The sequence below is a fragment of the Gorilla gorilla genome, chromosome 2 (genome assembly GCF_029281585.2).
Source record: "Gorilla gorilla gorilla isolate KB3781 chromosome 2, NHGRI_mGorGor1-v2.1_pri, whole genome shotgun sequence".
Taxonomy (NCBI): domain Eukaryota; kingdom Metazoa; phylum Chordata; class Mammalia; order Primates; family Hominidae; genus Gorilla; species Gorilla gorilla.
The window spans coordinates 73,632,875-73,649,143 of NC_086017.1; the positions used below are offsets into that span (position 1 = coordinate 73,632,875).

Below are 16,269 nucleotides of genomic sequence, written 5' to 3' on the forward strand. Positions count from 1 at the left end.
GAAATTAACTCTCTGTGGGGCCAGGCAACTTAGATTCTTTTTCTGTTTGTTTTTTTCCCCTCTCATTGTATCTGTAATGATGCCATCAACTGGTGAAGAAATATTTGAGCCATAAAATAATAATGGCAACCGAACTCCCAGGTTCTGAAGCATGAGAACAGATTACAGGGGAGAATGTGTGTCAAAAGGAGCCATCAGCTTTTCTGGATGGACTTATCCACAGAATCCGCTTTATTCCCTTCTCTGAAAGCCTTGTTCATGACTATTTGCTTTTAGAGAAGCTTGGGAATTGGAAATGTCAGTGCCCAAACTTCAGGTCAAACACGATAAGAAGAGTTAGAGCCTCTCCAACAGCTGGCAAGCTCGGTGCTTCAAGACCAGGGACATAGGAACCATGGCTGGATTCTTCTGGGTTCTTAGCATCATTGATAATAAAAATAACAACAGTGATAGCTATCAGTTACTCTGACCCTGTGCTCAGATTGTTCCTTAATGAATTCATTTAACCCTTGAGATAATGCTAGCCCATCTTACAGGTGAGGAAACTGAGGCTTGCAAATGTTAAGGAAGTGATCCAAGAATACATAACTAGTGAGTGGTTAGGCTGAAATTCAAACCCAAGTCTTTCTGACTCCAGAGCCATTGTGTTATTCTGCTGGTCTCATGGAAGACTATACATTCCTGGGAGAAATACAATATGTCTTTCTATTTTTAAACTTGTTTTAAAAACATTTTGAGAGGGGATTAAAGAATCTAGGTGTGTGAAAACGTTGTTACGGAGCAACTCAGTGTCACTGTTTACAGAGGAAGATGAGGAAGGATAAGGAAAGAAAGGACAGGAAGGGGACAGAAGGGGAGGACAAGGCAAGAGAAGAGTGGTCTAAAATGGAGCCCTAAGAACTTGCAACATTGGAAGGGCCAACAGAGAGGGGTAAACCAGGAAACAAAATAAGACACAGTCGTTCTTTCTTTCTTTAACCTCATTTAATCCTCATAACAGCCCGGAGGAAGATCCTATTATTAACCCTATTACAATTTAAAAAAAAAACAAAAACAAAAACTGAGGTACAGAAAGGTTAGGAGACTTGCCCAGGGTCACAAAGCTAGAAACTAACAAAGCCCTAATTTTAACCTAAGCTACTAACCTTAGAATCCATGCTCTTGTGCTGATATACTATGTCTAGTTCAGTTGATCGACCCAGAGTAACATTTTCTTGAGGGGTATTAGTACTGAAGTATGATCTGGGCTGATTTTTTTTCTTAATAGAAAAATATTTTATGATTCTTTTGAAGCACAAATATTGGCTAATCACTGATCACTTACAACAGGTGTTCCCTAACCCCCAGGCCACAGACCAGTACTGGTACGTCATCTGTTAGAAACTGGGCCTCACAGCAGAAGATGGGCGGCGGGCGAGCGAGCATTACCACCTGAGCTCTGCCTTTTGTCAGGTCAGTGGGCATTAGATTCTCATTGGAGTGTGAACCCTATTGTGAACTGTGCATACAAGGGATCTAGGCTGCACGCTCTTTATGAGACTTCAGCTAATGCCTGATGATATGAGGTGGAACAGTTTCATCCTAAAACCATCTCCCCTTCCTCCATTCATGGAAAAATTGTCTTCCACAAAACCAGTCCCTGGTGCCAAAAAGGTTGAAGACCGTTGATCTACAAAACCTTGTATAGGAGAGATATACTTTTAAGAAAATAGTTTCAAACTATAAATACACATATAATCCTATCCATTACATTAGTGTAACTTTGAATCTTCATTTTGGGACTATGTAGAGTAGAATATCACTTCACCCTGAGCATTTTCAACAGAAGTACAACGGGGGGCCGGGTGCAGTAGCTCACGCCTGTAATCCCAGCACTTTGGGAGGCTGAGGAGGGTGGATCACCTGAGGTCAGGAGTTCAAGACCATCCTGGCCAACATGGAGAAACCCCATCTCTACTAAAAATACAAAAATTAACCGGGTATGGTAGCGCACACCTGCAATCCCAGCTACTAGGGAGGCTGAGGCAGGAGAATTGCTTGAACCCTGGGGGCGGAGGTTGCAGTGAGCCAAGATGGCACCACCGCACTCTAGCCTGGGCGACAGAGCAAGACTCTGTCTCAAAAAAAAAAAAAAAGGAAGTACAATGGGACATATGCTTGCCCTTGAAAGCTTGAGACTTCACACTTCACATGAAATCCTTTTTCCTTTCCTCCAGAGTATATTAGATCCCTCTCATACATCCACTTTATAAGCAATAGGAATGGTTTTTTACCTATAAATGTCCACTGGACTATTAGAGCCATTATCCTTCCTAGCACAAATCCTTATGAACCACTCTAATACATTGTCCTTATAGCCAGCTATAAAGCTAGACACCTCTATGCAAGTTTTTGCTGTAGTATCTTTGCTTGCTGAACCCAGACCCAGCCTCAGAATCCTTCTCAACACTCCTGAGAGCCTCTATCCATCAATAAGAGAGGGTATGCAAGTGGAGTATGATTTGCCATCCCTGACCTAGCCGGATGTTCTCAGTGGACTTACCCAGGTGTTTACCGTTTCCCTGGTAGCAGCCAAGACATCTGAAAACAAATATTTGTAATATATGCAGAATTATTGAATCCTAATACCTGGTGTAGGTGGGCCCAGGAATGTGAATTTCTAACAGGCTGACCAAAGTAATGTTTATGTACTCTGAATCTGGTTCTTTTAAGGCGATTTTCAACCTTGGCTATACAATAGAACCACCTGGAGAGCTTTAAATGGGACAACATCCAGAACACACCTGAGACCAGTGAAATCATAATCTTGGGTGTGTAACCTGGGAATGAATATTTATTAAACGGTGTATAATTTCACAGTGCAGCAAAGTCTAGGATCTTGCTATAGCACATCTACCTTTTTTTTTTTTTTTTTTGGCACCTCAATGCAGTAATCTATTTAAGACCTACATCTTTCATGGATCTGAGTAGATCAGTATTCATCATTTTTTCACGTTCCCATTAGACGATTAACTGCATGATTTAACACTTGGTTTGTATAGGTTCTTTTGCAGCTCAGTGGCCTTTGTTTTTGATACGTATCTTAAGGTTTCCCCAGAAACAGACCCTAAGATGAAAGTTTGTGTGGAATTTATTTAGTAAGTGCTTCAGAAAAACTGTGGAAGAGGGATTGAGATGGCAAGGAAGCCAAACAAAAGTGTGATTGCAAAGTCCCACAGATGCAGCTTTAGCTTGGCCCTGTAGGCAAGCTCAGGAGTACACATTCTGCCTCAGAGTTGTCCCCACACAAGGAAAAAAGATGGGGCTTTCATATTCATTGAGTGGTTAAGGGTTACTCCAGGGAGATGTAAATTCCCAGGTACTTTTTGTTTTTTCAACCTGCAAGAAACACCCAAAGGCAGCCCTCTCTTCTGGGTGATGGAAGCAGAAGCACATTGAAATTGGTGGGGAATGGGGTGCACCACACAAAAATGGCAAAAAGGTATCCAAAGGGATATGGGAAAAGCATGGATATTGTCCACTGCAGTCTCTAAAACTTCCTTTGTTGCAGAAGGCTGAAATAATTGTTTGGCTGAATCATACTAGAAAGCAGAGTTAGTTACCATATTAAGAAATCAATCACCTTATATGTGAGTAGCATTTAATTCTTTCCTCCCATATTCTTTGATAAGTCTGTTAGCAAGTGGGTTTCATTTCATCTCTGAATTGATTGGCAAAGGCTACCCAGAGCATTGTACTGAGAGAAAAGGTGAGCTCAGGTTCAGTTAGTGATGCCTGCCATGAGCAAATGAGAAGGCACCCAATACTGTCAGTGAACTCTGATGCCTCTGGTACCATCAGAATGCCTAGGGAGCTTTTAAAAGATACTGATGCCTGGGCCCACCCCCAGAGATTCCGATTTAATTGGTCTGAGAGGGGGCCCTGGCATTTGTGTTTTATTAAAAGCACTTGGTTCTATTGTTGCAGTCAAGACAAAGAACCACAGTAATATTCACCATGAATTGCCATGCTATTTCCCAGTTGTTCCAGGCAATATTTTCAAGAATACTTTAAAACAATGAAATAAATCCTCCTAAAAATAAATATTTTCTTATAATTCCTTCCTTAGTCTCATAAAAATTTCTTTTTCAAATGTGAACATCAGGACTTTTTTGTTGGTTTTGTCTTGGGCCTTCAACAAAGTGTTGACTTAAACATGCTAACTGACGCCAGATCTTCATCTTGCGTGAAAAGACTTAAATTCTTGATTTCTTTTGGTATATCCTTCAAATATTTACACTCAGAGACATACATACCTCTGTAAAACAATCATCTTTACCTATAGAAAACATTGCCAGAATGTATACATTTGCAGTGTGTAACACAGAAAATAATAATTCATTGTGCAATTGTTTGGACTTTATTGCTTGCAGCAAAATGATTTAGCAATGGCATGAATACCGGCTATGGTATGTTACAAACTTGCATGCCATCTTGTGGAGGATGTTGCAAGTCGTGCAACTATGAAGTAAACAACTGCCCCAAAAATATTTGTTAAAACTGTGATTGTGGTTTTCTCCAAATACCTGACTTTCACTTGAAGAATTAAAGATATTTTCTAGATAATTAAAGCTTTTCTTAAAATCACTTTTCCACAATTATATAGCTACTTCAAGCCAAATTGTTTTTTAGCTTGAATAACCCAGATAATTGCCTCCATTCTCAAGTTTATTTGGCCACTCTATGCCTAAACTAAATGATATTTCATCACATAACAAAATTATCTAACATCATATCATATGACTCAAACCTTTTCCCCCCTTTCTCTTGGTGTCACAAAAAGATAAAATTTTAAGATGACGTTAGGGTAGAAGACCAGGACACTGGGAGCAACCCAGAAATTAATCTCTCAAGTGATTCTGCAAACATTTCCTGAGAGTCTACTATGAATTAAGAAAAACAAGGCCCACTGCCTGTTTACGTGAAGGAAGAACACAGATAATACAATTTTATAGGAGCATTGATATGTCTACAGGACCACAAACTGATTAGGTAAAAGCAAACCATTCCCTTGCTATGCAAATTGGCATCAAGTAGCCCAAAGAGTTAGTTTTTCTACTAGGTGCAAAAGGTTTACATCCCTAGGTAATCTCACCTTTTTAATAAATATGAGAAAAGATTTGTGTGCGTTGGCACTACCCAGGTGATGTGGTATTACATGAACAGCAAAACATTTTTGTTTTGTCTTGTTTCGTTGGCTGTTTACTTTGAACAGGTTAACCATTGACAAATCTTCATTTTTATTTCTGCGAATAGACTTAAATTATGGATTCCTGTGTAGTGATGCCATGAATGGGTTCCCACTCCTTTCACATGCTCTCCTTCTTGACACTGACCACAGTGGGTTTTAAGGAAACCTCAAAGAGCTCTTTCTGTTCCCAAAAAGATAGCCACCCTTATTCTCCTTCAAGGGCAATGACTATATCAACTGTTTAAATCTCCTAAGAGACTAGTCTCAAGCATAAATTATAATCAATGTAGACTATTCACCTCCTGCCACCTTTAAGCAATCACCAGGACATATCCATCATACTTCACATACCTCAGTCATCCCAGGAAGTTCAGTCCTCATCACCAGGACAACCGCTTATCCCACTGATATCATCAAACCCTTTCGATATGTCCTCAAAAATTTAGTCTCTCATCAGCAATCTCCCTTTTATCCTCCACCTCTTCTCTGAATGTTCCCTTTCCCTTTCACATTTCTCTGGACAATTCCCTCTCCTTCTCTTGGAGGCAGCAAATTCATGCCTTTTTCCCCTTCTTCGAGTCTCCAGCACTCCCCACAACCCCCTCCCTCTCCTCACTCTCTGCTGCTGGCCTCATTTCTTATTTCACTGAGTGGAAGCAATCAGAAGAAAATATCCACTGCCACTATTTAAAATTCTTGATTATCGTTTTAAAATTGCAAACTATTCCTCTATAGAGTTCCTTATCCTTTTCACTGCTTTATTTTGCTCCGTCACACTAGGCAGCATCTGATATACCAAAATATATGGGCAATCTTCCTACCGCTAGAATATCAGCTCCATGAGAGCAGAGATTTTTGTCTGTTTCCTTCACTGTTAAAGCCCCACTTCTTAGAACATGCTTGGGACAAATAAGCGCTCAATAAATAATTGTTGGTCAGGTGTGGTGGCACACACCTGTAATCCCAGCATTTACTGAGGCCAAACAGGACAATCACTTGAGCCCAGGAGTTTGAGACCAGCCTGGGAAACATAGCAGGACACTGTTTCTACAAAAATTTAAAAAATTAGCCAGTGGTGGTGACATGCACCTGTAGTCCCTGCTACTTAGGAAGCTGAGATGGGAGGATCACCTGAGCCTGGGAGGTTGAGACTTCAGTGAACTACGATCATGCCACTGCATTCCAGCCTGGGCAAGAGAGCAAGACTCCATCTCAAATACATACACACACATACACACACACACACACACACACACACACACACACACATATTGTTGGAAGGGCAAAAGAACGAACATGCAATTACTCTACTTGCCATTTTGAATATATCCCCTTATACCCCATCTTCCTCCCTGTTTCTATAAACAAACTGTGCTTCTGACAGTAGGCCCTCCACTCATGCCTGGATGCCATCACTTCAACAACTGTTGTCACTAACTCCTGCATTATTCATTTTCTCCTCTCTATTGGATTATCCCTATCCACATAGAGCATGCTATAATATTTCTCATCATTCCAAAGTAAAAATTTCCCTTGATTCCAAAATCTCCTTTAGGTACTATCCTATTTCCCTGCTCTGCTTTTTAGGAAAATTCTTCGAAAGTTGTCTCTGCTCACTATGGCTACTTTCCTCACCTATCATTCTCTTGAAACTTCTCCAATTAGACTTTCATTCTCACTTCACCAAATGAACCCACTTATCAAGGTCACCAAAGATCTCCTTTCATTCACTCATTAAACACCTCCTATGTGCCAGGTACTTGTCTGAGTTCTAGCAATTAGCATTTTGCCACTTCAGTGATTGGTGATCTCAGTTCTCATCTCCCTCAACATCTCAGCTGCACTTGACCAATCTCTCCTTGAAATACATCGTCCTGAGGCAGGAAAATAGGGTCTGGAGGCAGGGAACCTAAGGCTGTTTCACGACGACTTCCTAGAACTAAATTGAAAGGAAAACCCTAACTTTCCACACCTAAGTAACAAAAGGATCAGAGGCTACACTCTGCAAACCCCCCACCTTTTCTGCCCTGCAGGTGGGAAATTGGCTGTCTGCAATAAATCAGCCTGGTTGCGGTCCGGTCTTCCTTTGCAAATTTTTAACTTCACTCCAGCCTCTGAATTGTTGCTGTCCACAACCAATCAGACTGATTGCGGGCAGAGCCTTTGTTTGCATAGAAGTTTAACTTTGTAACTTCACCCCAGCCTCTGATTGGTTACTTTTTGCAACCAATCAGATGTTTGCATAGGAATGTGACCTTTTTAACTTCACTTCAGCCTCTGGTTGGCTGCTTTCTGCAACCAATCAGACTGATTGCGGGCTACCATTTTATTTACCTGACGTGAGCAGGAAGTGGCCAATGGGAAACGTCTAGGGGGTATTTGAACCCAAGAAGATCCTGTATCCTTGCCCTTGAGCTGCTGCTCAGGTCTGCTCCCACACTATGGAATGTTCTTTCGTTTTCAATTAATCCCTGCTTTATTCTTTCATTGCCTCACTCGTTCTTTGCTTTGCTGGGCCTTTTGTCCAATTCTTTGTTCAAAATGCCAAGAATCTGGACAACTTGCAGTCACGACCCTCTACCAGTGACAGCCCTATACTTCTGGGAGACACTCCACTCTCCTGATTTTCCTTTTACCTTACTGGTCCTGTTCAATCTCATTTGCTCAATCGTCCTCTTCCTTCTAACCGCCCGAGGTGATCTCATTTGGTTCCAGGCTGTAAACACTGTGCACAAACTGGTAATTCCACATTGACACTCCAGGCCCCATGTCTTTGATGAACTACGTATTTTTAAACCTACTTGCCTACTCTTTCTGGTTGTTTAATTGGCTTCTCAATCTAAACATGTTCAAAACAAAGCACGTAATTTTCCTCCTCAACCTCATTTCTCTTTAATGAGTTGCTCAGGCCAAAAACCTAGAAACAATCTTGATCCCTCTCTTTCCATTATATCCCACACCCAATTTGTCAAGTTTGTGAACATTACCTCCAAAATATATGCAAACTGCCAACGTGTTTAGGGGGAAAGGGTAACCATGTTTGCAATTTACTTTGAAGTACACAAATATAATAAGAGGAATTCATATATGGATACAAAAATGGATGTGATAATGCAGAGACAGTAAAATATTAATGACAGAATCTAGTGGTGGGTATATGGGTGTTCACTCTTTCAGTTTTTCAGCTCTTTCACCTTTTTGGTATATTTAAAATTTTCTATAATGAAATGTTGGGAAAAATACGTAAAATGCAATAACTTCTCATCACCCCAACTGTCCCCATCATCTCTCACCTGGGCTGTGGCAGTCACCTCTAAATGGTCTCCCTGCTTCCACTCTTGCCTCTTGACAGTCAACTATTTCACACACAAGATAGTTTGATCTTTTAAAAATATTAATATGATTTATTCCCCTACCAAAAATTTCCAAGGGGATTAATCCCACATTAGTCAAAAGAAGATCCAGAATCCTTACCAATGTTTAAAAGAACCCACAAAATCTGATTGCTGGCTACATCTCCAGTGTCATCTTTCTAATTCTCCCACTCAGTCTTTGCTCTTCAGTCAAATCGCTATCTTTGTGGTGCCTTCCAAATAAATGCTAGGCTGTTTCTTCCTCGGGGCCTTTGTCAGCAATATTCTACCCCAAGATATATGCAATATACAATTTTGACTAATCTAAGTGTAGCTTCAAATAACACTATATGACTTTATAGGTAGTGTGGGTATCTTATAAGAAAGTTCTTATTTCCAGTTTCTCCTCTTGTCACTTACGATGTTGCTGCCATTCATTTCACTTACGCACTTGATATAATCACCCAATACACTGTTAGTATTAAAGTGATCTTTTAGATCAACTAAAAGGAGAAATACATATACTTTACCTTCATTTATTCTTTCTATATCCTTCTTTATGCAGATCCAAGTTTCTGCACCATATAATTTTCTTTCTCCCTGGAACTTCTTTAACATTTTTTGCAGGACAGGTGTCTGGTGGTCATGAATTTCCTCAGTTTTTGTTTGTCTGAGAAAGTCTTTATTTCTCCTTAGCTTTTTTTGTTTATTTGAGGTATATTTGACCTCAATTTAAAATTGGATGTATCTAAGGTATGGAATTTGATGACTTGATATAATTTTATTGGATACATTTTATTTAAATTTCAATAAAATTTCATTTTAAATACTTCATTCCACTCTCATTTTGTTTGGTTTCTAATGAAAAGTCTGCTGTAATTCTTATCCTGTTCCTGTATAGGTAAGGTGTTTTTCCCTCTGGCATCTTTCAAGATTTTCTCTCTCTCTCTTTGGTTTCTGAGGCTTGAACATGGTATGTCTAGGGGTATGTGTGTGTATGCAGTTATGTGTGAATATATAAAATCTGGTAGATGAGTCCCAGATAATATAAGGCTCAGGCAAAGACTTTTCCTTTGGAGGGTAGGCCTTTGTCCTGCAGAAAACTCTGGGATTATTTCACCATGATTCTCTTCTCTTCCCTCTCCCAGAGACACAAGGTGTTCTTTCTTGGATCTTTGCTGTGAGAACCCAGTAGAGTTCATAATGGTAAAACTTACGAAAGTGTAGGACTACCCCCACAAGACTGTGACACACAGTTTCTCACTCTCCTGCTAGTCCACACTTAGCCTCCAGTAATTCATCAAAGCTACCAAGTAAATCTTCCTACCAGTCTATGGTTCCAGAAGCTTCTGTGCCAAATAAGCAGAGATTGGCTATCAGTCTTCCGTTTACCTGTCACTCCAGATTTTGGAGTGGCAGTTTGCCCTAAGGCGTCCAAGAAAAGTTTTGATTTTCATTTTGTTCAGCCTTTCTTTGTTGTGAAGATGAGAAGTCCCACTTTTTCTACATCTCAGAACAAGTATCAGGGATTCTTAACATGTAGAGTAGCAATGGTGGTGAAGTATGAAAAGCCCTGGCCCTGGAATTTAGGTAGGTCTAGATGTGGATATAATCCAGACTCGTTACATTGTCATTTATTCAGCAATTACTACGGAATTTCATCTTTCACCTTTCATCTTTCTAATAACCCCAGAGATAGATCATATTAGATCAATCTTACAGGGGGATCTAGCACAATCTTCCTACTCTGTGGATTCTAGTTAGGCATTGTATAAGATGTTAACAGGTGTTACATTTTTTTAAGTGCAATGGACAAATAATTGGAACAAATTTGATTAAACACACATCTCTCTATTAGACAACTCCACAGGGAATTTTATGTGCTGTGTATTGTTAATTCAGGGGAGATGTGTAGACATTATTTCCCAAAATAATTTGATCACAGGATCTTTTATTTTTCTCATGGAGCATCTGGTAAACTGTGTGTTTTGTGGAATACTTTGGGAACTGTTGGTATGACAGGAAACATGCAAGATTTAGAGCAAGATGGACATGAATTTGAATTGCAACTCCACTACTTACTGTTGAGGCAAATTACTTCATTTCTATTGGCCTCATATTCCTCCTCTATAAATTAAAAACATAATACTTCTTTAGCAATATATTAGGTAATACTATAGCAACAATAGCATCTACTACAGGGATTAACATGGGGATTCAATATATAAAGTATGTGCCTATCACATAATAAACACTTAATAGTTATTAATATTATTTTACTATCATCATCATCATCAGGCCCCAAAACAGTGGCAACCTCTTCCTAATATTAGAACTTGTTTTTCTGTGAATCAATATAAAGACTGAAACAAATGAATATTGTAACCCAGTCATGAGTACATGAATAGCATCTGGCCTGATCTACTGTGTCACAATGATGTGTGTAGGAGTGTGTCTAAATGTAAGTTTCCACAGCCTATGTCACTGCTGAAATGTCATTCCATGATTGGTGAAATTCTGAGAGAACATTGCATAGACCTTCCAAATATGGCCCAGGAACAAATTCTCTTCTGTGAAAAGTGTAGGGCCGGAACCAGAAACATTTACTCTCTATGAGCAAGCATTTAGAAGTCCTTTATTTGAAATGAATTACTTGCATTAATTGTCTAGTAAGTCATTTTGATTGTACATTGGAGTCACAGCTAAACCCTGTTGGACTGTGGTGTGTTTTATGCCCTATAATGTCAACATTTTAGGTGGGTGAGCTGCCATGGAGAACACCAAGGAAGGAATTGTGTTATGATATCTGATTCCTGTGCGGCTGGAGCTGCTCAGTGCTGCATTCAATCCTATAATCTTGAACATGCTGATTTGGAGCAATATGCATGATTACGTGGTTTAATTGCATGTTACAGAGAAAGCTGTGACCTTTCCAGTCCCATCCTGGATGTGGCATTGCGCTATTGGGAGAAGGAGGAGACAAATGTGTGTGGGGAAGCTTGTGTAATTATTCAAGAGTACTCAATACTTTTTAAAACCATGTGGACAATACCTCAAATATTAGTGGACATCTACTGCTTAAAGAAAATTTTGTATGACTCAAGTTGCCTTGAGCAAGTATCCAATAGCATTACCAAAAGTTGTAAATATTGAGTGTACAGCATCAACATGTTCAATTCTGTAATTTTTAGCCAGTCTGGGAAGGCAATACAACACTAAAAATGAAAGACACAATATTATTTTCTATCAATTCATTAGCTAAAATATTATAGTTTAATAATGCCATAACCGTTCCATATGGCATAAAAAATTAAGACCTTATTATAAAGCCTATCATTTGCAAAATGTTTTACAGTTTAAAAACTACTTTCATGTTCATATAAACATAATCAAATATTATGTTTAATTATAATGAGAGAAAGCAATACGAGACAAGACAAAGCAGTTATCATTTTCCCAATTTTACAGTTGAAACAGCAAAGCAGAAATGTTAAGTGATTTGCAGTAGTAGAGTAAGAACTTAAACCCAAGCCTCTTGGTACCAAGTGCATAGTTTCCTCTCCATCTAGGGCATTATAAAACCTGAGGACGAGACCTAGAGTTTTGAAATACAAATTAATTCTGCCAGAAAGCTGCATTCTTTCTCTACCTGTGTATAGCCAAGATTCCTAAGAACAAAATGAAATGTCTTGACATCTTTTGCTAAAGTTACTTAAGGATTAGGTTGGGTCGGCCTGCACAGGATGGAATGTACTAGAAGGGAAGCAATTACCCGGACAACCCAGACCTTAATCATTTTCACCGAAAGTATCCTGATAATTGAGGCAAAGGTATGTTTGAAACCTAAGTTGTGGGTATAATTGACTTGATTGCCTCCATGGCTTTATATTTGAATTCAATCACACATAAAACAACTAGGCACTGTTATTCTCTGTCCCAAAGCATAAATTACCTCCAAAACGGTATCTTCTGGGTCGTTGGCCGCTGCTCGGTAAATGACTGTGCCTGGGGCAATATCTTTCAGGATATAAATCTCAGTAACTGCCAGAAAATGTACAACAGATGTGCTTGAATGAGCATCACCACCATAAGCCTAAAACCACTCATCCAATCGTGAATTTCAGATAAAACTTAAGGCATTGCGCTTGCTCAGCACAGATGTTTTATAGGGGTATTCCCATTAAACCTATAATAATAATAATATACCATTTGTCAAGTGTCTCTTATGTGTCAAGTATAGACCAATGAGATTTATACATTTAAACAGGAACAATGTTGAACATGTTTTGAGTACTTATTAATTACTAAGCACTTAGCATCACTGGTGACTTTATCATCATTTCCATTTTACTAAGGTTTAGAAAGATTGAAAAACTGGCTCAAGGTAACATAGCTAATACGTTAATATTGCCTAATTATTTTATTAAAATTTGTCTTGTCCTTAATTTTGCACTCTTCCCATATGTTTTTAAAACAGTGAGGAATACAAACTTGCAAATTTGCCAGTGGAATCCCTTTTCCAAGGAACAGGAACCTTGAGGCAGTAAGAGATCCTTGAGTGTCTGAGGGGAAGAACCACCCAGGGGAAACTGCTGCACAATTGTGCCAAGAAGGCAGGATTTGTGGATAGCCAAAGGGTCAATGGGCCTGCTTAGAGGGTAGCCAGGACCTGCTCATCTGATGAGCAAATGCTCATCAAGTGTCCACAAGCACTCTGGCAACAAGCTCGCAGTTTTAGAAGTCAGAAGAGCATAATTTCACCTTGGATCTGCCCAGGAGGAGTTTACCGTCTGCCCTGGGGAAGGGAAAAAAGGGAGACACTTGTTGAGCACCTACTGTGTACCTGGCACTTTAAAATCCTGAGCCTCATCAAGATGGGATTAATATCTCAGTTTAATCAATGGGGAAACTGAGGCTTAGACAGGACAAGTTATTCTCTCCAGTTAGTGGCCACTCCAATATCTGAGCCTCAAAATTTTTTTTATAGTAGAGAACATGTAGGCATTAAATATTTGACTACATAGAAAGAGACAGAGATGAGAAAGAGAGAAAGTGAAAGAGATACATACACGGTGAAAAAATAAATAAATAAAAATAAAAAAAACAGAGCAATAAGAAGCAAAAGAGCCATGGTCCCTGTCCTTGGTGAAGCTTCTAGCTTAATGATATAGACACATCATTAATTAAATAATCACACAAATAAGATAATAATTTTTAGTACACAATCATCAAACAAATAAATGAATAATTCTCAACACTGAGAAAGTTACTTCACCTTTCTGTTGTCTACGTAATAGAAATAAGAGTAGAACTTACCTCTAGTGTTGTGAGCATTAAATAAAGTAGTACATTAAAGCTGTTAGGACAGTGCCTGGTACGTAGTTAGTGCCCAGTGTCAGCCATTTATCATTTCTGTTGTTACTGTCATTTTTATCACTATTATAGCCATGATGTTTTGAGAGTACAAGGGGGACAGGGAACAGCATCTATGTAAACATATCCACTAGAGCCCTCTTTCCCCAAGAGAAGAGCCTCTGTACCTTGGTCACCCTGGGCAAGAGATCCAGCGAAGGTGGGCGGTTCATTCACATCTGCAATCTGGATTAAAATTGTCTGTGATGCTGTTGCCCCTTGGTTGTCTTTGGCATAGATTATCAGGGAATAGAGTGTCACCATCTCAAAGTCCAGCTTGGGTACTCCAGTGGTGAATAACTACGTTTTTTAAAAATGAAGAATAATGGAGTGAATGACTGGCTTCATAAGGATGTAGATGGAATATTTTAGATCTATAATCCCCAATATCAGTCAGCACTTTTTTAAAGACATAAACATTTTGTACTTAAAAACACAGTGATCTGATTTTTTAAAAACTTCCATGAGCCGAGAATTCACTTATGTTGTATCCAATGGTTTCTCTTTCATTTTTCCATCTTTCCACGATTCTTCCTAGTAACAAAGTCAACCATTTATTGAACCCCTCCTCACTTCATCAAGGATTATCCTGACCATTTTAAAAACATTTCATTCTATCCTTGAAATTGCAAGTGGATGCAATTTACAGGTGCAGAAGCTGAGACTTGCAGAATTAAGCTGCTTGGCCAAGTTTTCATGGATAGAAATACAACGAATCTGGTTTCCGCCTGACTTCAGGCTCGTGCTCTTCGTCATGAGTCTAAGCTGCTTAGCACTCAAAATGGATGAAAGGGCCAGATAAGAGCCCCTCTCTTCCCTCCCCTGTTCAGTCACCCACGTCTCCTGTTTCCTGTGTCCTTTGTGGTTTTCACCTGGTTTTCGAACTGCTCTGTTCAGGGTCCTCTTGAGGTTGAGTATCAACAGAACTGGGTTCCAGTTTCACCTCTAGAATGAAATGGCCCTAAGACTTTGGCCATGGTCTTTCACGTCTCTAGATTAGACGTCTTCATCCTTACATGAAAGCCTTGTAAGTTCTGTTACTAATGTCCTTCCCAGGTCTGTCATGATGCGGCTAGGTTAGGGAATGCTTGTTTCTAAAGCTTTCTTATTAGTAAAGTAACGGAAAGCAAAGATTTTATTGAATAGCAAAAGCCACTGGAAGGGGTTAGACACTTGTCTTTGGGCATTTTATGTCAAACCATGAACGCTTTGTCTAAAATTATGGGTTTTAAGGCAATACTAATAGCTTACATGTATTGAACACTTACTATTTACCAACTCTAAGTGTTTAATATTAATTACATTCTTTAATCCTCATAAAAACATTTGTGATTGATACTTTTATTATGCCTATTTTACAAATGAAGAAACAGAGGCTTTAAGAGATCACCTAACAAGGAACAGAGAGGCAGGACAGGAATCCAGACTTTCCACCAAAATCCATGCTCTTAGCCACACAGTACACTACCAATGTGGCCTCCTTCTCAGTGATAGAATCACTGAATCTCAGAAAAAAGGAGGATAATGTCACCCCACCAACATCATATTAACAAAAGCTAACATTTGTTGAGCACTTTCTTTGTGCTAGGCATTGCTCTCCGCCCTTTAACTCACTTAATCATCAAAATCAACCTGTGAGAAAGGTAGTCTTACTACCATCCCCATTTCACAGATGAAGAAATTGAAGCTTAGATTATAAAATATATCCTAAAAAGTCATGCTGCAGGAAGAGGCAGGACCTGGACCTGACCTGGGCCAATCTGCCCCCAGAACCCTTGCACTAATCAGCATCAGCTGACTGCAACACCTGCTTGTTTTTCACACAATTACATGAAAAGTCAGTAATATATGGATATTTTATAGCTATACTCTGCTGAGCACTTATGGTAGACTAGACATTTTATCTCTTCAATTTTCACAATTATCCCATAGAATAAATGTTATTATCATCCCAATGCTACTGATGAGGAAATTGAGGCTCAGAAGTTAAATACTTTGCTCAAGGTAACACAGCTATTGAGTGACAGAGCTGAGATTTAAAGTTAAGTCTTTCTGACTCTAAATTTTTTTCTTTTCATCATACCCCAGTGCTTCCTGATAAGTTAATGTAATACCATAGCCTGGTGTTAAAATATACAAGGTTTTCCAGCTCTGCTTAAGCACAGCCTTATCTTCAAGGAGTTCCCTTAACCAAGAAATACAACCCTGGGCTCAAGCTGGCCTTTCAGGTATGTTTCCCTCTGTCCTGGGAGCCCCCAGGGACAGCAAGTGTGT

At 39.3% G+C, this 16,269-nt stretch overlaps 1 long non-coding RNA gene across 1 annotated transcript in view; it reads right to left on the reverse strand.

The window, feature by feature from the left end:
- Nucleotides 1-14,112, reverse strand: part of LOC129532785 (uncharacterized) — a 125,441-nt gene extending 111,329 nt beyond the window's left edge. Inside the window, exons 1-2 of the long non-coding RNA XR_010132857.1 lie at nucleotides 12,536-14,112; nucleotides 10,666-10,710 (exon numbers count right to left, since the gene is read on the reverse strand). This is a non-coding gene — a long non-coding RNA (uncharacterized lncRNA). The remainder of the gene's footprint in view (nucleotides 1-10,665; nucleotides 10,711-12,535) is intronic.
- Nucleotides 14,113-16,269: the final 2,157 nt, after the last annotated feature.